Source organism: Phyllobates terribilis, unplaced genomic scaffold, assembly GCF_046119375.1.
Source record: "Phyllobates terribilis strain yellow unplaced genomic scaffold, ASM4611937v1 Scaffold_5__5_contigs__length_657084704, whole genome shotgun sequence".
Lineage (NCBI taxonomy): Eukaryota > Metazoa > Chordata > Amphibia > Anura > Dendrobatidae > Phyllobates > Phyllobates terribilis.
In genome coordinates, this window is record NW_027362765.1 from 543894948 (window position 1) to 543919258 (window position 24311).

Genomic DNA, 24311 nt, shown 5'->3' on the forward strand with positions numbered 1-24311 from the left:
CAAGGCACGTGTGTGACATTGCCCCGGTGAAGGGCCGCACCCAGGTTTGCAGCATTGTCGCACACGGCCTTCCCTGGTTTCAGGTCCAGTGGAGACAACCATTCATGAAATTGGTTTTCCAGAGCTGACCACAACTCCTCAGCTGTGTGACTCACATTTCCCAGACATTTCAATGTAAAAACCGCCTGATGACGTTGAGCCCTACTGCCAGCATAGTAAGGAGGTGTGCAAGATCCCTTCTGCGCAGTTAGAAAGCTTGTTGCATGACCAGACAGGCTTTGGGTGCAGGTGGAAGACCGAGAGGAGGTTGAGGAGGCAGAAGCAGTGGAGGAACTTTGACATAAAGAGGATTGACGCACAACTCGTGGGGACGGCAAGACTTGGACAGCAGCCCCTTGTCCTGCTGTCACCATAGTTACCCTGTGCCCAGTCAGCGACATGTAACTCCCCTGTCCATGCCTACTCGTCCAAGTGTCTGTGGTGAAATGCACCCTGTCACACACAGAGTTTCTCAAAGAAGCGGTGATGTTGTGTGCGACATGCTGGTGGAGCGCAGGCACACCTTTCTTTGAGAAGTAGTGCCGACTGGGCATCTGGTACTGGGGCACTGCGACGGACATAAGGTCTCGAAAATCCTCTGTGTCCACCAGGCGGAAAGGCAGCATTTCTGTAGCCAAGAGCTTGCAGATGGTGAAATTCAACCTCTTAGCTTTCTCATGGCTAGGAGGAAATGGTCTTTTACTTGTCCACATCTGAGGGACCGAGGGCTGGCTATTGTGCTTAGACGGGGTTGATAAGGGTGTCCCCGGCAAACTGCCGGTCTGTGAGGAAGATGCAGGTGGACATGTTAGGTTGCCTTGATCCAAAGGTGGTGCTATCGATGTCGGACAGCGCTCAACACCAGCTGGTGTTACCACCTCCAAAGAAAATGATGACCTGCCAATCACGCTGGCTGTTGCGGGTAAAGAGGTGGCAGGTCTGCGCCCCCAAACAGGTGTGACTGCTGTCCCCCCAGTCACGTAGGATGAAGAGGCCGCGGATGCACAAGATATGGCAGACAGCGGTTGGCCCGGCCGGCTAGGCCGCATTGTAGCACACTGAGCTTCCCACTGCAACTTATGCTTCATGTCCATGTGCCGGTTCATGCATGAAGTACTCAAACTATGTATTTTTTGGCCTCTACTTAGCTTTTGCTGACAAATGTTACAGATAACACAAGTTGGGTCATTTTTATCGATATGAAAAAATGCCCAGGCTATGCAAGGCTTAGCACCCATGCGACCTGAAGAGCCACCACGACTTGTGGTGAGAGGCAGAGTTGTGTTTGAGGATGCAGTTGTTGATGTGCTTCCAGTACTACGTCTCTGTCCAGGAAGGCGCAACCTGACCTCGCCGTCACTAGCATCTTCCTCCACCTCCTCTGCTGACCTCATCTCTTGGCTGACTGTGGGTTGACAGTAAGTGGGATCTCCAACCTCATCATCATCACCCTGTGCGTTATCAAACTCGTCGTCCTCAGAGCCAACCTGTTCCTGCCCTGACAAAAAACTAAAGTTGTCGCTCCAATCAGGTATTTGAGTCTTATCATCTTCTTCTTCATTGTCTCCACCAACAGGAATTACAGTTTGGGAATGAGGGTCTACATTATGGTCAGAACCTTCTGCGTCTGGTCCTGGATCCGACTCATAAAGATTCTGGGCATGAGTGCAGATCATTTCCTCGTCTGGATTCACAGAAGCGCTGGAGTCGACCTCTGATTCCCAGGCTATAGTATGAGTAAACAGCTCTGCAGACTCAACCATCTGTTCTACCTCATAGTCAGACGGGCAGCTGGAGATTTGGGAGCTGTGAGGAAGGAAGTGCGATTGGGGTGACACCTTTGAGGACTGGAGTATTTGTGATGTTGAAGTTGATGTGGAGGAGAGCCCACTTAAAGGAGCACTTGATATCCGTTGAAGCACCTGCTGTTTTTGTGCCTCATCTGGAATTTGTAGCGATTGGCGTGGCCGTAAGAAAGGGATCTTATCACATTGTCCGCTAAAAGAAGTAGACATTTTAGTTTGGTTGGAAGATGGTCTTTCTTCTGCAGATGTTACTGTTGCTTTAACACCTACCCCACGGACACAACCTTTTTTCCCTTTCCCAACACGCCTATTCCCCTTTCCACCAGCAGCAGGCCTTTTTCCACTCATTTTGGTGGTTAACTAATTCACAACTCTGGAGTTGTTTGCACAAAAAAACAATGGATGGGAACCGAGCAGAGCTGAGTGGCCAAACTGTGGTATTAGGCCAAAACTATTGGCTGGGTTAGATACAGAAAAAAATTATATTCAATTTGCAACCTGATGGAGGTCTGTATAGATGGATTAATAGAACAAGTCCCACACACAGCTAGAAGCCCAATATTTTTTCAGAGGTAGATGCAGAAAAAAATATATTCAGTTTGCAACCTGATGGAGGTCAGTATAGATGGACTAATACAACAAGTCCCACACACAGCTAGAAGCCCAATATTTTTTCAGAGGTAGATGCAGAAAAAAATATATTCAGTTTGCAACCTGATGGAGGTCTGTATAGATGGATTAATAGAACAAGTCCCACACACAGCTAGAAGCCCAATATTTTTTCAGAGGTAGATGCAGAAAAAAATATATTCAGTTTGCAACCTGATGGAGGTCTGTATAGATGGATTAATAGAACAAGTCCCACACACAGCTAGAAGCCCAATATTTTTTCAGAGGTAGATGCAGAAAAAAATATATTCAGTTTGCAACCTGATGGAGGTCTGTATAGATGGATTAATAGAACAAGTCCCACACACAGCTAGAAGCCCAATATTTTTTCAGAGGTAGATGCAGAAAAAAATATATTCAGTTTGCAACCTGATGGAGGTCAGTATAGATGGACTAATACAACAAGTCCCACACACAGCTAGAAGCCCAATATTTTTTCAGAGGTAGATGCAGAAAAAAATATATTCAGTTTGCAACCTGATGGAGGTCAGTATAGATGGACTAATACAACAAGTCCCACACACAGCTAGAAGCCCAATATTTTTTCAGAGGTAGATGCAGAAAAAAATATATTCAGTTTGCAACCTGATGGAGGTCTGTATAGATGGATTAATAGAACAAGTCCCACACACAGCTAGAAGCCCAATATTTTTTCAGAGGTAGATGCAGAAAAAAATATATTCAGTTTGCAACCTGATGGAGGTCTGTATAGATGGATTAATAGAACAAGTCCCACACACAGCTAGAAGCCCAATATTTTTTCAGAGGTAGATGCAGAAAAAAATATATTCAGTTTGCAACCTGATGGAGGTCTGTATAGATGGAGTAATAGAACAAGTCCCACACACAGCTAGAAGCCCAATATTTTTTCAGAGGTAGATGCGGAAAAAAATATATTCAGTTTGCAACCTGATGGAGGTCTGTATAGATGGATTAATAGAACAAGTCCCACACACAGCTAGAAGCCCAATATTTTTTCAGAGGTAGATGCAGAAAAAAATATATTCAGTTTGCAACCTGATGGAGGTCTGTATAGATGGATTAATAGAACAAGTCCCACACACAGCTAGAAGCCCAATATTTTTTCAGAGCTAGATGCAGAAAAAAATTATATTCAATTTGCAACCTGATGGAGGTCAGTATAGATGGACTAATAGAATGATGCTATGCCCAAAAGATTTTACTTCACTAGGTGCAGTAAAAAAATTGGTATTCTATACACAGGTGGTATATCTTGCAACACAGATAGGCTACTCCACTGACTAACACACTCTGCAATAGGCCAAAAAGGATTAGCTTTGCTAGATTCAGCCAAATGCTGTGAAAAAAACTTGCACAGCACTGGCACAGACCTGCCTGGCAAAAACTGATAGGAACTGATGTAACCTAGTCCTGAAAAGGACTCCAATTACAATTAGTCTTTACTCCCACAATCTATCTATTTAAGAGCACAGACCTGCCTGATAAAAGTCATAGGAAATGCTGTAACCTAGTCCTTAAAAGGACTGCAATCACAACTATTCCCTACTCCCAAGCTATCTGTAGATTTGTGCGAAAATTGGCTTGAAATTAACAAGGTATAGCACACACAGCAACAGCGGTGCCGTCTAACACGCAGCTGCAGCAGTGAGAAAATGGTGGCGACGGGGAAAATGGCTTGGTCTTATAGGGCAAGGACATGTGACATACACTGCCAATCACACATGCCCTTGCTTGTGTGAAAAAAAGCACTTCGCTCCGTGTGTGCGCTGCTGATAGGCTGACAGATTGCACCTCCCCACTGCAAATGCGGGAAAGAGAAAAAAAAATGGAGATCTTCATTGTTCCTGCAGAGATCCATCCCCTGCCCCTCCCCCCACCCCGCTGTACACTCAAACTGCGTATTAACATTAATTTTCATCATTACTGAGAAAAAATCCAGTTATGATTTTGATGCACGAACAGTTATCGAACATAACCTTGAACAGCCGAATTTTTCTCAAATTGTTCGTGTTCGCCGAGCGGCTCGAACACCGCCCAAAACAGCTCGAATTTGAGATTGGCGAACAGTTCGAGTAGAACAACGCTCATCTCTACTAACAACCTACCTATACCTGATATTGCAATTGTCTTGGGTGGTTCAACCATAGCTCCCAAGCAGCACACTCACTGTCTTGGGGTTATTTTTGACTCAGAACTTTCCTTTATTTCGTATATCCAATCGCTCACTCACTCAGGTTACCTACATCTTAAAAACATCTCCAGAATCCGACCTTCTCTCACCTTTGAAAATTCAAAAACTCTTAATGTCGCTCTTATTCATTCTCGTCTGGACTACTGCAACTCTCTACTGATTGGTCTCCCTCTAACCAAACTTTGTCCTCTCCAATCCATCCTGAATGCAGCAGCCAGGGTTGTATTTCTCTCCAGCCGCTACACTGATGGCTCCACCTTGCCATTCATTGTACTGGTTGCCCATTCACTACAGAGTACAATATAAACTTATCACTCTCACCCACAAAGGGCTCCACAGTTCTGCACCACCCTATATCTCCTCCCTCATCTTTGGCTATCACCCTACCCATGCTCTCTGCTCCGCAACTGATCTAAGACTAACATCATCCATAATGCGAACCTCCAAATTTCATCTCCAAGACTTCTCTTGTGCTGGTCCTGTTTTCTGGAATTCACTACCCCAGGCGATCTGACAAATATCTAGCTCCCACTTATTTTAAGCGTGCTTTAAAAACACATCTCTATAGAGAGGCCTATCACCTAAATTCACTAACCTAACTCTTCCTTGTTCCCTCTTTCTAAATTTTTCTCAGAATCTGGTCCCTTCTGTTCATCTGTCTCCACATCCTCCATGCACTCAATAGCATTTGGTAGCTGTCTTTAAAAAGTGATGACCAGATAATTCAGCTTATTTTAAATGCTTTATTTATTATAACGATGGCTAGACCATACACTTCAGGTACTTTTTACCTATTTCCATATAGATTGTAAGCTTGCGAGCAGCTTGTGAGCAGGGCCTTTGCTTCTCCTATAACTGCTGAACTATGTGTTATTTTGTGATATCTTTATTGTTTGTACATGCTTAAATATAAAGTGATGTAGAATATGTTGGCGCTTTATAAATAAAATTATTGTTATATTATTATTATTAATAAAGAAAACCCATAGAAACAAATATGTCGTTATAATAGAGCATTCTCTAGCGTTGCTTTAAATAGTGGAAAAATGGTAATGATTTTAGGAAAAATTATTTAATACATTGGTACATGAAGCATTTTGAGGCTTTGCTAAGCTTATAAGATATCACAAATTTTAATATTCATTATCAATTAGGAAAAATACAGAAGTATAAGTGTATTTAGAAGTAAAGCACATTAGTAGATCAAAATATTTTGTAGGGTTACATTGATCTTTTGGAGGTGAAAATGTACCTTTTACTGCTAGTCCATACTGTTCTATTAATTTAAAGAGCAAAAACCAATAAAATACACCTAATTACCATGTTTTATACACATTCTCTTTCTCCTCACAGTTCATACTCTAGTTGTCATTATATCAATGTGAAAAGGTTTACTCAAAAATTATTCTGTGGCACATGAAACACGTCAACATCATACGCATTAGGACAAATTAATTTTATGCTGTTGGATACAGTAAAATGTAGTTTTAATTGTCCTCAGGTCTGTTAGTGAGGAATGCTGTGATGGTCCAGTGAAAAAATTTACACCTTCAAAGAAACTATTGTACTTAATAACAATGCGCTGTAAAAATGATGTGTAGGCTTTTCTAAGCATTGATGATTATGGCCACTTACCATATTACAGACATCTATGAATAATGATATCATTCATTTTTTTTAAACCAAATTGTTATGGAGCCTGCATCATATGCTACATTGTAATTGAAACAAAATTATTTTAAGAACTTATTTGTTACAGATGCAAAAATGCTAATGTTGTCATTGTAGTTTTGTTATTATTCTGTGCTCAAGCCATTTATATTTTTGTACAAACCAAAGAAACATTTAGTTAAAGAATGAATCCAATAATCCAATGTAAACTATCCTCATAAAGTCTATACCACAGGATAACTCCAATGCATGTGCTCCCACAGGACCTGGCCCAGATGGAAATCTATAAAGTACTGTCTGATGTACTGTCAGGGATAACCTGATTTCAAACATAGAACAAAATGCATAAAATGCTTCTCCATAATAGGTTTCCTGCCTTTTTACTTTAAATGGGTCATAATTCAGAGTAATTCCTGCTACTTTACAATACTAAAGCTGGGATTTATTGGCTTATTAATTAGCTAGTTTTGTAACCTACCATTTATAGGGAAGTACGTTCTACTGTAAGTTGGGGGCTTATGTTAAAAGATGCCCCATCTGGTATCATCTGATAATAAGCCTACATAGTATATTGTTAAACAACATATAAATATTTCCCAATATGGTTCCAATCAGATGAGCGTATTGTATGGACATGTGCAGTCCAAGTTAAAATTGCATAGCACACTGACAGCACATTGACCAATTATTATTTATTATTATAGAGCCATTTATTCCATGGCGCTTTACATGTGAAAAAGGGGGTATACATAGCAAAAACACTTACAATAATCTTGACAAAACGAGTGAGCGACTGGTACAGGGGGGGAGAGGGGGAGAGAGTCTACAAGGGATGGGTGAAGATACAGTAGGTGAGGGTAGAGCTGGTCGTGCAGCAGTGTGGTGGAGCAGTGGTTACTGCAGATGCTAGGCTTGTCGAAAGAGGTGAGTCTTCAAGTTTCTTTTGAAGGTTTCCATGGAAGGCAAGAGTCTGATATGTTGGGGTAGTGAGTTCCAGAGTAGGGGGATGCATTGGAGAAATCTTGTATGCGATTGTGGGTAGAGGAGATAAGAGGGGAGTAGAGAAGGAGATCTTGTGAGGATCGGAGGTTGCGTGTAGGTAAGTATCAGGAGACTAGGTCACAGATGTATGGGGGAGACAGGTTGTGAATGGCTTTGTATGCCATTGTTAGGGTTTTGAACTAGAGTCTCTTGGCAATGGGGAGCCAGTGAAGGGATTGACAGAAAAGAGTGGCCGGGGAATAGCGGGGGGACAGGTGGATTAGTCAGGCAGCAGAGTTTAGGATAGGTTGGAGGGGTGCGAGAGTGTTAGAAGGGAGGCCATAGAACAGGAGGTTGCAGTAGTCGAGGCGGGAGATGATGAGGGCATGCACTAGTGTTTTGCAGAGTCTTTGCTGAGGAATGTGCGGATGTGGGAGATATTTTTGAGTTTGAGTCAGCAGGAAGTGGAAAGGGTTTGGATATGTGGTTTGAAGGATAGATCAGCGTCCAGGGTTACCCCAAGGCAACAAGTTTGTGCGACTGGGGAGAGTGGGCAGCCATTAACTTTCATTGATAGGTCAGATGGGGGGGTTGAGTAAGGTGGGGGAAAGATGATGAATTCAGTTTTTTCCTTGTTAAGTTTTAGAAATCTAACAAAGAAGAAGGATGTAATAGCGGACAGACATTGTGGGATTCTGGTTAGTAAGGAGTTGATATCGGGTCCAGAGAGGAAAATCTGTGTGTCATCAGCATAGAGGTGGTACTGAAAGCCGTGAGACTCTATGAGCTGTCCCAGGCTAAAGGTGTAGATGGAGAAGAGCAGGGGCCCTAGAACTAAACCTATTAAAATTAAACATTTTTACACATGGAGACCAAGTGTCCTTGTGAAAATAAATCACAGCATGTAATATTCTCTCTACTATTTCGGATGAAATTCACCTATTCAAGGTTATGAGTGGACAAAATAAAAAACTTGAATCCTATGCAAATAATCCGTATATATCTGTATTGTGAAAATTGTGAAAATGTTGTAATTATTAACATAGGAAACTGAATTTGATCATGTACATTTTAAACTGTTGATACATAAATAAGATTGTCGCACGGATGTAAAAAACAGACACATTGATGACACACGGATGGAATTTTTGATAACAATATGAATGAAAATCAAGTTTTCTGGATGAAAATAGGATGATTTTTCAAGCGCTCATTTGAATCTGGCTTTAGGCTGTATTCACACATCAATGGTAGTGTTACGATCCAAGATAAATATGACAATTTTTTTTTCTCAGGTGTCATCCTAGTTGCACCCAGTTTTTTCTCATCCAGATTTTTTTTTCACTGAAGCAGTAGACTGTCTGAAGAATGTTTATCCATTGACTTTTCGCAAAAGTTCAGTTAAATATGGATGAAACTCAGATGGAATTCTAAGGTAAAAAGTATGTGTTCAGTTTCTCATTTGTTTTATATGGATCCCCATATGCTTTAATGACCAAGCCTGATTCGCAAAATGGTTAAAAATGAGACCTGCTCTCAGTCTCATATCCATTTTTAAAATTGATGTGTGTATGGGTCAATGAAACTATCGGTCAGTGTGCGGTCCGAGATAAAAACAGACAGCACACGGATCTGTCACACAGATATCTGAATGCAACCTAAGGCTGGGTTTAGGCAAGTGAATCAATAATTGTCCAATTTTCATCCAGAAAACTTGGAAGATTTTCATGTGCATTGTCACTCATGTGCATCTATCTGTCCATGTGTCCATTTTTTACATATGTGAGACATCAGTGTAACATCCGTATTTATACATCAACTGTTTACAATGTACATACATGGTCAAAATTGTTTGCACCCCTCGTTTAATTAAAGAAGAACCCACAATGGTCACAAAAATAACTTGAATCTGACAAAAGTAATAATAAATTAAAAATCTATGAAAATTAACAAATGAAAGTCAGACATTGCTTTTCAACCCTGCTTCCACAGAATTTAAAAAAAAATTAAACTCATGAAATAGGCCTGGACAGAAATGATGGTACCCCTGAAAATAATGTGACAAAAGGGACATGTTAAATCAAGTTGTGTCAACTAATTAGCATCACAGGTGTCTACAATCTTGTAATCAGTCAGTGGGCCTGTATATAGGGATGCAGTTACTCACTGTGCTGTTTGGTGACATGGTATGTACCACACTTAACATGGACCAGAGGAAGCAAAGGAAAGAGTTGTCTCAGGAGATTAGAAAGAAAGTTATTGACAAGCACGTTAAAGGTAAAGGTTATAAGTAGTGTTGAGCCACCCCCGTAGTGTTCGAGTTCGGTTCGGTTCGTCGAACACCCGTGTGTTCGCCGAACTGTTCGTCGAACTGTTCGTCGAACACCTTCGAACACCGTTAAAACCAATGGCAGGCAAACAAAAACACATAGAAACACATAGAAAACACCTTCAAAGGTGTCCAAAAGCTGACAAACTGCTCAGAAGACATAACTAACACATGGAAAAGTGACAAGTACATATAGTCATGCGAAAATAAAAGAGGTGGAGGAGTAAAAGGAGGGGGAGACACAGATATAGGCATGTCATGCCCTTCTAAAATCCAAAAAGTGAGAAGCCGACACAGCCAGTCCGCTCCTGCCCGTGCCACCTCCGTGTCGCCGGGTTTGTGCCAGAGCCGCGGTGAACCCTGACGGCCAGCCCCCCTCTCCCAATACTGGTGCCTGTCCGCTGGTGGGTCGAGCGAGCCCCCCTGTGGTGGAGGCAGCTCTAAGCTTTTTAATTTAAATTGTCTCTCTAATTTGAATGAATACACTTTAAATCCATTTACAAGGATCTATTGGAGGGCAAGTCTCATGCCAGCAGCCGCGGTAATTCCAGCTCCAGTAGCGTCCACTAAAGCTGCTGCAGTTAAAAAGCTTTTATAAGGATCGAGCTCGGCTGTCCACCGCAAGGCATCCTACTGCCAGTCCCAGCCCCTATGCCTTGGGGTGCCTCCTGATGCTCTTCACTAAGTATCCCATGGTCCCGAAGCATTTCCTTTGAAAAAATTAAGTGTCTAAACTACAGGTGGTGCAGCTTGCTTAACAGCCGGGATAATCCGCTTACTAGCAGACACTGCTACTAGGCACAAAGTATTTCCTGGGCTAGATGCAGTTAAAAATTTGTAATTAGATACTCTCGTTGGATGCTGAGAAAGCATTCCATAGAGTCTCCTGGCACGCCATATATGATTCTCTTAAAAAGCTTGGGGTAGGGGTCTAGGGGACCCTTTTATAGCCAAAATCACGGCCCTGTATCGCAATACATCACCTAGGCTGAAGATAAATGGAACTGTAGCACCCTGAGGGCTCGGTTGCTAAAGACGTATTGCACCTCACCCAGAGGTGTGATATCTCACTCTCAGGTAAGGATGGAGTGTGAATCAGGACCCGACACCTGCATGCATTACACCACATTGCCGTGGGGCAGGGCGACCAATATGCCCCTGAGATGGGCACGACAGTCCCTGTCCCTGGCTGGAGTGGGGGGAGGGAACACTGAGGAAGGGGAACCCTGTAGTGCAGGAGCAGGGAGGAAGCAGTTCCTGGGTGCATTGAGAAGGGAGTATAAAAGGTGGGCACCATCTTAGTTCAGTGCAGAGAAGTCTGAGCAGAAGTGGCAGGGAGCAGGGGCTCTGCATGAGCTCTGCTCCGGAGGAGGGCCTAGTAACAGAGGCCCAGGCCTGGAAGAGGGAGAAGGAAGGAAGAGGAGCGGAGAAGGCTCCAGGAACGAGGAATGAAGGGATCCCAGGGGTGCGGACGGGCGAGTCGCCACCGCACGCCCGAATCCACCTGCGTCTGCGTGGAGGGGTCAGGCCAAAGAGGGAGACCGGTCCCCGAACTAGTGGAGGCAGGAAACGACCCTCAGCTAGAAACCGGAGGCTCTGACATTTTATGTGGCGCAGCCCCTCGCTACACCCGCTAGGAAGGCACCACATAGGGTCAGGGAAACTGGCGCCAAGTTTACCAAGAGGAGGCCCGAGGCAGCCGGACAGAAGGGTTGGTAAGAAAGGCCAGACAAAGGACACACAAAGGGGGTCCTGTGAAGTGCTCCAAAGTTATCTGGGAGTTGTCTGAGCCCCTCACCTGGTGAGCACAGTACGACGTGGGCAGCCGTTACCTGCAGACGTGGTCTGGATAATAAGAACTGTGAGTAAAGGCCCTGAACTGCATCACTGACTCCGTGTCGTTACTGCTGCTGCCCTGCACCATCACCCCCATCCTCCGCATACACTGCCCTGAGGCTATACTCCTCCCGTGGGGAGTTATGCTACGCTCTGCTGCACCCACAACACCAGCCTCAGTGGTCTGCCCTGTAGCGGCGGTTCACTCTGACCGCAATCCACGGGTGGCGTAGTCAGACATTTAAACATGAAAACCACATAAATAGTTCCGCCACTCGTTTGACCGCCCTGAGCCACGGAACTGGGTCGCCGCCACGAAGACTACAACCACCAGCATCCACCAAAAAGGGTCCGGCTCCGGGTGTCCCAAGGCCCAGGGGGTGCGTCAGAACATTTTCATCACCTTTCACAATCACCAATGGGACAAGGCAGTGATGTCCTCTGTCCCCTCTCTTATACATCCTAGTGACGGAGCACCTGCTCTCATCAATTCGCCATAACCCCAATATTAGGTGGATTGAGGTGGGAGGCACCGAGTACAAGTGCTCTCTATTTGCTGATGATGTCCTAGTATATATCACTCAATCACATATATCCATCCATGCTGTTATGGCTGAAATAGATCACTTTGTTACATGGTAAAATTTTAAAATCAATGCAGCGAAGTCTGAGGCCCTCGATGTCTCCCTCCCCAAATCCATATAGGATTCCATCCAGTCCAACTTTCCCTTTGCCTGGCCCTCACAGGGTATCAAATACTTAGGAATTCCTATTCATAGAGACCTCTCCCTGTCGACCTCCTCTATCCACTTCACACAAGCAGAAACGGCTCCAGTGGGCCAAACATTACATGAAGATTGATTTCAAAACTGTTTTGTTCACGGATGAGTGCCGTGCAGCGCTCGATGGTCCAGATGGATGGAGTGGAGGATGGCTGGTTGATGGACACCCCACGCAAACACGGCTACAGCGCCAACAAGGAGGAGGTGGAGTAATGTTTTGGGCTGGAATCATGGGGAAAGAGATTGTCGGCCCCTTTAGGATCCCTGAAGGCGCTAAAGATGAACTCCATAATGTATGTGGATTTTCTCAAACAGCACTTCCTGCCATGGTTCAAGAAGAAGAACCGTGTATTTCACAGCAAGATCATTTTTCTGCATGATAATGCACCATCTCATGCTGCACATAAAACATCTGCATCTCTGACTGATATGGGCATAAAAGGGGACAAACTTATGGTGTGACCCCCATGCTCCCCTGACCTCTACCCCATTCAGAACCTTTGGAGCATCATTAAAAGGAGTGTCTATGATGGCGGGAGGCAGTTCACATCTAAGCAACAGCTCTGGGAGGGTATTCTGTCCTCATGCAAAACAATTGAAGCAGAAACCATCCAAAACCTGACAAATTCAATGGACGAGAGAGTTCAGAAGCTCCTTTCGAACAAGGGGTCCTATGTGAAAATGTAACATCACCTAGAATAAAGTTTTGAGTTGAAAACTGTTTGATTTCAGTTTCTAACAACCTGCTAATGCTTATAATTTCAAAAATGACCATTTTTTTGGTCTTTATTAAAATGAAAAGGTTGATCGAAAAGTTTGGGGGATCTAAGAGTGTGGCAACCCAGTAGTCATGATTACTTCGAATTCTGACAATATGAGGGTCATGCTGCAGGTAGTGCAGCAAGAAGGCACTTATGTGCCTTGCGCATCTCGGAGCCCCAAAATTATTTTCCGGGCTAGATGCAGCTAAAAATTATTTTTAATTTTAAATCTGGTGAAGCTTTAGTATAGATGGCCTAATAGGATCAGTGCTGCACACTGCTACAAAGCCCAAATTATTTTCCAGTCAAGATACAGATAAACATGATTAGTAATTTGAAAGCTTAAAACGGTTGGTAGGGTGATTTTAACCAATCATCAAGCTTTTACTCTCCCCAGGATGACACAGGGGTAGAAAAGTCGTTTCGGATCCATGATTTGTTCATCTTTATGAACGTGAGTCTGTCTACATTATCAGTGGAGAGCCGCGTACGCTTATCTGTCAGCACACCACCAGCAGCGCTGAACACACGTTCAGACAGAACGCTGGCTGCGGGGCATGACAAGATCTCCAAGGCGTAAGTGGCTAGCTCCGGCCATTTATCCAGATTGGAAGCCCAAAAAGAGCAAGGGTCCAGTGACACAGTCGTGGCTTCAATGTTTACTTGGAGATACTCCTGTACCATCGTCTCTAGGCGTTGACTATGTGTCAGACTTCTTGTCTCCTGTGGCCTTGCAAAGGATGGGCTAAAAAAGTGGTGAAATGATTCCGCAAAATTGATGTTACCAGCAGATACTGTGGTTCTGTCACGGTTTGAGTGCTGAACACTTGACGGTCCCACGGTTGGCAAGTTGGAACTGTGAGATTCACTACGTGCACCACTGGTATTTTGTGGAAAAGCACATGTAAGATTCTGCAACAGTCTCTGCTGATACTCCTGCATGCGTGCATCCCTTTCTATGGCAGGAATAATTTCTGCAAATTTACTTTTGTACCGGGGATCTAACAGTGTGGCAACCCAGTAGTCAGGATTATTACTAATTCTCACAATTCGAGGGTCATGTTGCAGGTAGTGCAGCAAGAAGGCACTCATGTGTGTTGCGCATCCAGGAGCACCAAGTCCCTGTTGTGTTGGTGGCGAGGTAACAATCATGCTTCCTTCCTCTGTCCTCTCCCCCCAACCTCGCACAACAGAAATGTGATCAAGGTCTCCCTCATCTGATGAGTCTTCCATCAGTTCGTCCTCCACTTCTTCCTGAGCTCCTGCACCTTCCTCACTAGTTTGGCTGCTACCATGCGCCCTGGTAAAACCATCTCCCCCACCCTCACATGCCTGCCGTCTTGGTGCTGCCGACCGTCTGGACCTTGCAGATGTTAGCCCTTCCGCATACAACTCCTCCTCCTCTACTTCCTCCACCTCCTCTTGTGCCACCACCTGACTCCGAATTCTGTTTAACATGTGCTCCAGCATGTAAATCACCGGAATAGTCATGCTGATAATGGCATCGTCAGCACTAAACATCTTCGTCGCCATTTCAAAACTGTGCAGAAGGGTGCATAGGTCCCTGATCTGAGACCACTCCTCCAGCGTGATTTGCCCCACCTCTGAATCTCGTTGGCCCAGGCTATACGTCAGAACGTATTGCACCAGGGCTTGTCGGTGCTGCCACAGTCGCTGCAACATGTGCAGAGTTGAATTCCACCGGGTAGGCACATCGCATTTTAGCCGGTGAAGTGGCAGGCCCAACGACTTCTGTAGAGATGTAAGTCGCTGAGCTGCGGGATGCGAACGGCGGAAGTGAGCACACAGCGACCGTGCCCTCTGCAAAAGGCCATCTAGTCTGGGATAGTGGGCTAAAAATTGCTGGACAACCAGGTTCAACACGTGAGCCATACAAGGCACGTGTGTGACATTGCCCCGGCGAAGGGCCGCACCCAGGTTTGCAGCATTGTCGCACACGGCCTTCCCTGGTTTCAGGTCCAGTGGAGACAACCATTCATGAAATTGGTTCTCCAGAGCTGACCACAACTCCTCAGCTGTGTGACTCACATTTCCCAGACATTTCAATGTAAAAACCGCCTGATGACGTTGAGCCCTACTGCCAGCTTAGTAAGGAGGTGTGCATGATCCCTTCTGCGCAGTAAGAAAGCTTGTGGCATGACCAGACAGGCTTTGGGTGCAGGTGGAAGACCGAGAGGAGGTTGAGGAGGCAGAAGCAGTGGTGGAACTTTGACATAAAGAGGATTGACGCACAACTCGTTGGGACGGCAAGACTTGGACAGCAGCCCCTTGTCCTGCTGTCACCATAGTTACCCAGTGCCCAGTCAGCGACATGTAACGCCCCTGTCCATGCCTACTCGTCCAAGTGTCTGTGGTGAAATGCACCCTGTCACACACAGAGTTTCTCAAAGAAGCGGTGATGTTGTGTGCGACATGCTGGTGGAGCGCAGGCACACCTTTCTTTGAGAAGTAGTGCCGACTGGGCATCTGGTACTGGGGCACTGCGACGGACATAAGGTCTCGAAAATCCTCTGTGTCCACCAGGCGGAAAGGCAGCATTTCTGTAGCCAAGAGCTTGCAGATGGTGAAATTCAACCTCTTAGCTTTCTCATGGCTAGGAGGAAATGGTCTTTTACTTGTCCACATCTGAGGGACCGAGGGCTGGCTATTGTGCTTAGACGGGGTTGATAAGGGTGTCCCCGGCAAACTGCCGGTCTGTGAGGAAGATGCAGGCGGACATGTTAGGTTGCCTTGATCCAAAGGTGGTGCTATCGATGTCGGACAGCGCTCAAGACCAGCTGGTGTTACCACCTCCAAAGAAAATGACCTGCCAATCACGCTGGCTGTTGCGGGTAAAGAGGTGGCAGGTCTGCGCCCCAAAACAGGTGTGACTGCTGTCCCCCCAGTCACAGAGGATGAAGAGGCCGCGGATGCACAAGATATGGCAGACGGTGGTTGGCCCGGCCGGCTAGACCGCATTGTAGCACACTGAGCTTCCCACTGCAACTTATGCTTCATGTCCATGTGCCGGTTCATGCATGAAGTACTCAAACTATGTATTTTTTGGCCTCTACTTAGCTTTTGCTGACAAATGTTACAGATAACACGAGTTGGGTCATCTTTATCGATCTGAAAAAATGCCCAGGCTATGCAAGGCTTAGCACCCATGCGACCTGAAGAGCCACCACGACTTGTGGTGAGAGGCAGAGTTGTGTTTGAGGATGCAGTTGTTGACGTGCTTCCAGTACTACGTCTCTGTCCAGGAAGGCGCAACCTGACCTCGTCGTCACTAGCATCTTCCTCCACCTCCTCTGCTGACCTCATCTCTTGGCTGACTGTGGGTTGACAGTAAGTGGGATCTCCGACCTCATCATCATCACCCTGTGCGTTATCACACCCGTCGTCCTCAGAGCCAACCTGTTCCTGCCCTGACAAAAAACTAAAGTTGTCGCTCCAATCAGGTATTTGAGTCTTATCATCGTCTTCCTCATTGTCTCCACCAACAGGAGTTACAGTTTGGGAATGAGGGTCTACATTATGGTCAGAACCTTCTGCGTCTGGTCCTGGATCCGACTCATAAAGATTCTGGGCATGAGTGCAGATCATTTCCTCGTCTGGATTCACAGAAGCGCTGGAGTCGACCTCTGATTCCCAGGCTATAGTATGAGTAAACAGCTCTGCAGACTCAACCATCTGTTCTACCTCATACTCAGACGGGCAGCTGGAGATTTGGGAGCTGTGAGGAAGCAAGTGCGATTTGGGTGACACCTTTGAGGACTGGAGTATTTGTGATGTTGAAGTTGATGTGGAGGAGAGCCCACTTAAAGGAGCACTTGATATCCGTTGAAGCACCTGCTGTTTTTGTGCCTCATCTGGAATTTGTAGCGATTGGCGTGGCCGTAAGAAAGGGATCTTATCACATTGTCCGCTAAAAGAAGTAGACATTTTAGTTTGGCTGGAAGATGGTCTTTCTTCTGCACCTACCCCACGGACACAACCTTTTTTCCCCTTCCCAACACGCCTATTCCCCTTTCCACCAGCAGCAGGCCTTTTTCCACTCATTTTGGTGGTTAACTAATTCACAACTCTGGAGTTGTTTGCACAAAAAAACAATGGATGGTAACCGAGCAGAGCTGAGTGGCCAAACTGTGGTATTAGGCCAAAACTATTGGCTGGGTTAGATGCAGAAAAAAATTATTTTTAATTTGCAACCTGATGGAGGTCAGTATAGATGGACTAATAGACCAAGTCCCACACACCGCTAGAAGCCCAAATATTTTTTCAGAGCTAGATGCAGAAAATTTTTTTATTCAATTTGCAACCTGATGGAGGTCAGTATAGATGGACTAATAGACCAAGTCCCACACACTGCTAGAAGCCCAAATATTTTTTCAGAGCTAGATGCAGAAAAAAAATATTTTTAATTTGCAACCTGATGGAGGTCAGTATAGATGGACTAATAGAACAAGTCCCACACGCTGCTAGAAGCCCAAATATTTTTTCAGAGATAAATGAAGAAAAAAATTATTTTTAATTTGCAACCTGATGGAGGTCAGTATAGATGGACTAATAGACCAAGTCCCACACACTGCTAGAAGCCCAAATATTTTTTCAGAGCTAGATGCAGAAAAAAATTATTTTTAATTTGCAACCTGATGGAGGTCAGTATAGATGGACTAATAGACCAAGTCCCACACACCGCTAGAAGCCCAAATATTTTTTCAGAGCTAGATGCAGAAAAAAATTATATTCAATTTGCAACCTGCTGGAGGTCAGTATAGAAGGACTAATAGAACAAGTCCCACACACTGCTAGAAGCCCAAATATTTTTTCAGAGCTAAATGAAGAAAAAAATTATTTTTAATTTGCAACCTGATGGAGGTCAGTATAGATGGACTAATAGACCAAGTCCCACACACCGCTAGAAGCCCAAATATTTTTTCAGAGCTAGATGCAGAAATTTTTTTTATTCAATTTGCAACCTGATGGAGGTCAGTATAGATGGACTAATAGACCAAGTCCCACACACTGCTAGAAGCCCAAATATTTTTTCAGAGCTAGATGCAGAAAAAAAATATTTTTAATTTGCAACCTGATGGAGGTCAGTATAGATGGACTAATAGACCAAGTCCCACACACTACTAGAAGCCCAAATATTTTTTCAGAGCTAGATGCAGAAAAAAATTATTTTTAATTTGCAACCTGATGGAGGTCAGTATAGATGGACTAATAGAACAAGTCCCACACGCTGCTAGAAGCCCAAATATTTTTTCAGAGATAAATGAAGAAAAAAATTATTTTTAATTTGCAACCTGATGGAGGTCAGTATAGATGGACTAATAGACCAAGTCCCACACACTGCTAGAAGCCCAAATATTTTTTCAGAGCTAGATGCAGAAAAAAATTATTTTTAATTTGCAACCTGATGGAGGTCAGTATAGATGGACTAATAGACCAAGTCCCACACACCGCTAGAAGCCCAAATATTTTTTCAGAGCTAGATGCAGAAAAAAATTATATTCAATTTGCAACCTGCTGGAGGTCAGTATAGAAGGACTAATAGAACAAGTCCCACACACTGCTAGAAGCCCAAATATTTTTTCAGAGCTAAATGAAGAAAAAAATTATTTTTAATTTGCAACCTGATGGAGGTCAGTATAGATGGACTAATAGACCAAGTCCCACACACTGCTGGAAGCCCAAATATTTTTTCAGAGCTAGATGCAGAAAAAAATTATATTCAGTTTACAACCTGATGGAGGTCAGTATAGATGGACTAATAGAATGATGCTATGCCCAAAAGATTTTACTTCACTAGGTGCAGTAAAAAAATTGGTATTCTATACACAGGTGGTATATCTTGCAACACAGATAGGCTACTCCACTGACTAACACACTCTGCAATAGGCCAAAAAGGATTAGCTTTGCTAGATTCAGCCAAATGCTGTGAAAAAAACTTGCACAGCACTGGCACAGACCTGCCTGGCAAAAACTGATAGGAACTGATGTAACCTAGTCCTGAAAAGGACTCCAATTACAATTAGTCTTTACTCCCACAATCTATCTATTTAAGAGCACAGACCTGCCTGATAAAAGTCGTAGGAAATGCTGTAACCTAGTCCTTAAAAGGACTGCAATCACAACTATTCCCTACTCCCAAGCTATCTGTATATTTGTGCGAAAATTGGCTTGAAATTAACAAGGTATAGCACACACAGCAACAGCGGTGCCGTCTAACACGCAGCTGCAGCAGTGAGAAAATGGTGGCGACGGGGAAAATGGCTTGGTCTTATAGGGCAAGGACATGTGACATACACTGCCAATCACACATGCCCTTGCTTGTGTGAAAAAAAGCACTTCGCTCCGTGTGTGCGCTGCTGATAGGCTGACAGATTGCACCTCCCCACTGCAAATGCGGGAAAGAGAAAAAAAAATGGAGATCTTCATTGTTCCTGCAGAGATCCATCCCCTGCCCCTCCCCCCGCCCCGCTGTACACTCAAACTGCGTATTAACATTAATTTTCATCATTACTGAGAAAAAATCCAGTTATGATTTTGGTGCACGAACAGTTATCGAACATAACCTCGAACAGCCGAATTTTTCTCAAATTGTTCGTGTTCGCCGACCGGCTCGAACACCGCCCAAAACAGCTCGAATTTGAGATTGGCGAACAGTTCGAGTAGAACAACGCTCATCTCTAGTTATAAGACCATCTCCAAGCAGCTTAATGTTCCTGTGACTACAGTTGCACATATTATTCAGAAATTTAATATCCATGGAACTGTAGCCAACCTCCCTGGATGTGGCCGCAGGAAGAAAAATGATGACAAATCAAAGAGACTGATAATACGAATGGTAACAAAAGAGCCCAGGATAACTTGTAAAGAGATTAAAGGTGAACTTCAAGGTCAAGGAACATCAGTGTTAGATTGCACCATCCGTCGTTATTTGATCCAAAGTGGACTTCATGGGAGACGACCAAGGAGAACACCATTGTTGAAAAGAAATCATAAAAAAGCCAGACTGGAATTTGCCAAACTACATATTGACAAGCCACAAAGCTTCTGAGAGAATGTCCTATGGATAGATGAGACAAAAATTGAAGTTTTTGGCAAGGCACATCACCTCTATGTTCAAAGACGGAAAAATGAAGCATATCAAGAAAAAAATACTGTCCCTACTGTGAAACATTGAGGAGGCTCCGTTATGTTCTGGGGCTGCTTTGCTGCATCTGGCACAGGGTGTATTGAATCTGTGAAGGGTACAATGAAATCTCAAGACTATCAAGGGATTCTAGAGAGAAATGTGCTGCCCAGTGTCAGAAAGCTTGGTCTCAATCGCAGGTCATGGGTCTGGCAACAGGATAATGACCCAAAACACACAGCTAAAAACACCCAAGAATGGATAAGAGGAAAACATTGGATTATTCTGAAGTGGACTTCTATGAGCTCTGACCTTTGACCTAAATCCTATTGAGCATCTTTGTAAAGAGCTGAAACATGCATTTGGAAAAGGCAATCTTCAAACACGAGACAACCGGAGCAGTTTTCTCATGAGGAGTGGGCCAAAATACCTGACGAGAGGTGCAGAAGTCTCTTTGACAGTTACAGGAATCGTTTGATTGCAGTGATTGCCTCAAAAGGTTGTTCAACAAAATATTAAGTTACGAGTACCATCATTTCTGTCCAGGCGTACTTCATGAGTTTAATTTTTTTGAAAAAATCTGTGGAAGCAGGGTTGAAAAGCAATGTCTGACTTTCATTTGTTCATTTTCAAAGATTTTTAATTTATTATTACTTTTGTCAGATTCAAGTTATTTCTGTGACCATTTTGGGTTTTTCTTTCATTAAACGAGGGGTATCAACAATTTTGACCACTTGAGTATATGATCCATTATAGCTTCCTATGTTAATAAATGAAAAGCATCTTTAAAAATCATCTACTGTATGGATGATCCATATGGGATCCAATTCTTTTTAGCACCCATAGATTTGAATAGGCGAGTCTCATCCAAACTACATGTAACGGGTCTGGGAGGCGGAACCTCTGAGCTACTATACAAGGGGGCGGTCCTTGTAAGGGAGCGGGTGGCGACCAGGCAGGCAGTCACAGCAGGTGACCGGGACAGTCTCTAAAAGAACGGGCAGGAGGTCACGGCAAGTGACCGGGGCAGTCTCTGGATGAACGGGCAGATGGTCACGGCAAGTGACCGGGGCAGTCTCTGGGTGAACGGGCAGATGGTCACGGCAAGTGACCGGGGCAGTCTCTGGGTAAAGGGTTGGTACGACCTGTGGCGGCTGATGGTAGACGTGAGCTCCCAGGTGAGCAGGCGAGAGTCTCTGGATAAACGGGTGGTCACAGCATGTGACGGCGGAGCCTCCAGGAAGACCAACAGACAGGCGGCAGATGAGCGCTCCCAGGTGAGCGGGCAGAAGTCTCTGGACAGGCGGGTGGTCACAGCACGTGACGGCAGAGCCTCCAGGTAGGCTAGCAGACAGGCAGCAGATGAGCGCTCCAGGTGAGCGGGCAGGAGTCACTGGACAGGCAGGTGGTCACAGCACGTGATGGCGGAGCCTCCAGGTAGGCTAGCAGGCAGGTAGCAGATGTGCGCTCCCAGGTGAGCGGGCAAGCTGGTCCATAGACAGACTGACAAGAGTTGGAAGGCAGACCGTCGGACCTCAGGCAAGCAGGCAGGTAGTTGATGTGCGCTCCCAGGTGAGCGGGCAAGCTGGTCCTTAGACAGACTGACAGGAGTTGTAAGGCAGACCGTCGGACCTCAGGCTAGCAGGCAGGTAGCAGAATATCAGGCAGGAATAAGACAGCAAGCTGGCAGGAATCTGGCAGGTATCTGGCAGGTAACTGGCAACGGGACCTGAGGGCTGAAGCAGAGTAGTGAACAGTGCAACAACATTGCTCGGGCACCTCCATTTTGGAGGAGGTGCCTTATATATGGTGAAGTCCTCCGGCCATTGGCCGGGGACTCCTTAGGACGGCGCGCGCGGCCCCTTTAAGAGGGAGGGAGAGCGCGCGTGCGCGCCCTAAGCACAGTGGCCGGGAAGTAGCGCGCGCTGCCAGCAGAGCGGGAGGAGGACGCCGGGCACGGAGCAGAGAGGTGAGGGGAACAGCGTCCCTGCCTAGCAGAGGGCAGGGACGCCGGCGCTACACTACAGAAGATAGTAGTGCATGTTGTGATTTTTTTCACGGATGCCGTACTAATAGGTCTCCCTCTTTCTAAACTCTTCTCCAATCCAACCTGAATGCAGCAACCAGGATCATGTTCCTGACCAACTGCTACACCGATGCCTCTACCCTATGACAATCATTGTACTAGTTGTCCATCTGCTACAAAGTACAATATATTCTTATGACTCTCACCTACAAAGCTTTCCGCACTTCTACATCTCCACTCTATATTTCCTCCCTCATCTGTGTCTACCACTCTACCTGTGCTCTCCATTCCTGTAATGACCTAAGACAAACATCCTCAATAATTCAAACCTCCCACTCTCATCTTCAAGATTACTCTTGTGCTGCTTTAGTTCTCTGGATTGCACTATCCTGGACAATTCGATAAAAGGGAATCTGTCACCACATTTGACCTATCTAAACTATTAATATGGGTATACAGGTTGTAGACTGCTGAAAAAAAGTCCTCCCTGTATGCCTCATATCAGATGCCTTGTTGTTGAGAAATCATTTTTTATCACTTTATGTTAATGACCTCTTCCAGGCTCTGGGGAAGATGCTGCCTGAAAGATAACTCTTCCTCCAGAGGTTATTTTACATGATGAGGGAGTTACCAGTGAGACAAGTAACCAACTAGCCCTAAAATGGCATTTCGTTAGATGGGCCTATCACCTCACCTCACTAATCTAACTATTCACCTTTGCCCTTCCTAAATTTTCCTCACAATCTGGTCCTTCGTATCACCTGTTTACACACTCTCCATGCACTCAGTAGCACTCTGTATCTGTACTTGTATAGGTACTGGCTGGTGATCAGTTCATGCAGTGTTATTTGAATGGCTAGACCATGCAATACAAGCACTTTTTACCATTTAGCTTTTGTGTCTCATAGATTGTAATCTTGTGAGCATGCGCTCCTCTTGGTATATGTTGAATTATGTGCTACTTTGTAATATCTGATATTTTCTGTGCAAATCCCCTATGAGATGTAAAGTGCTGCGGAATATGCGGAATATGTTGATGCTAAAGAAATGAAAATTATTATTAGTCTAAGATTTATAGCAACTATAGAGTGGATAAATCATACCAACATAAAGAGAACAAATGACTCCACAAATAAAATATTGAAGCAACAAAATTGAACTATGCTTTAAAAAAAATTGCCACACAATTAACACCTTCATACCCGAGCCTGTTTTCACCTTTATGATCAGGCCAAATATTACAATTCTGACCAGTGTCACTTTTTGAGGTAATAACTCTGGAATGCTTCAACAGATTCCATTGATTCTGAGATTGTCTTTTTGTGACATTGTACTTCATGATAGTGGTAAAAAAAATTTCAATATGACTTGCGTTTATTTGAGAAAATATCAGAACTTTGGCGAAAATTTTGAAAATTTCCAATTTTCAAACTTTTAATTCTTACGCCCAAAAACCAGAGTTATATCACACAAAATAGTTAATAATTACCTTTTCTCATATGTCTACTTTACATCTGAATAATTTTTTAAACATATTTTTTTTGTTAGGAAGTTAGATGGGTTAACAGTTGCTTAGCAATTTCTAATTTTTCCAAGAAAATTTACAAAACCATTTTTTAGGGACCACATCACTTTTGAAGTTACTTCAAGGTGCCTATTTAACATAAAATACCCAAAAGTGACACCATTCTAAAAAACTGCACCCCTCAAAGGACTCAAAACCCCATTCAAGAGGTTAATTAACCCTTCAGGTGCTTTACAGAAATTAAAGCAATGTGGAAGAAAAAAATGAACATTTTACTTTTTTTCACAAAATTTTTATTTTAGACCAAAATTTTTTACTTTCCTAAGGATAACAAGAAAAAATGGACCACAAAATTTGTTGTCCAGTTTCTCCTGAGTACGCCGATGCCCTATATGTGGTAGAAAACTACTGTTTGGGTGCACGGCAGGGCTTGGAAGGGAAGGAGCACCATTTGACTTTTGGAGTGCAAAATTGTCTGGAATAGATAGCGGATGCCATATCTCGTTTGCAGAACCCCTGATGTACCTAAACAGTGGAAACCCCTCACAAGTGATCCCAGTTTGGAAACTA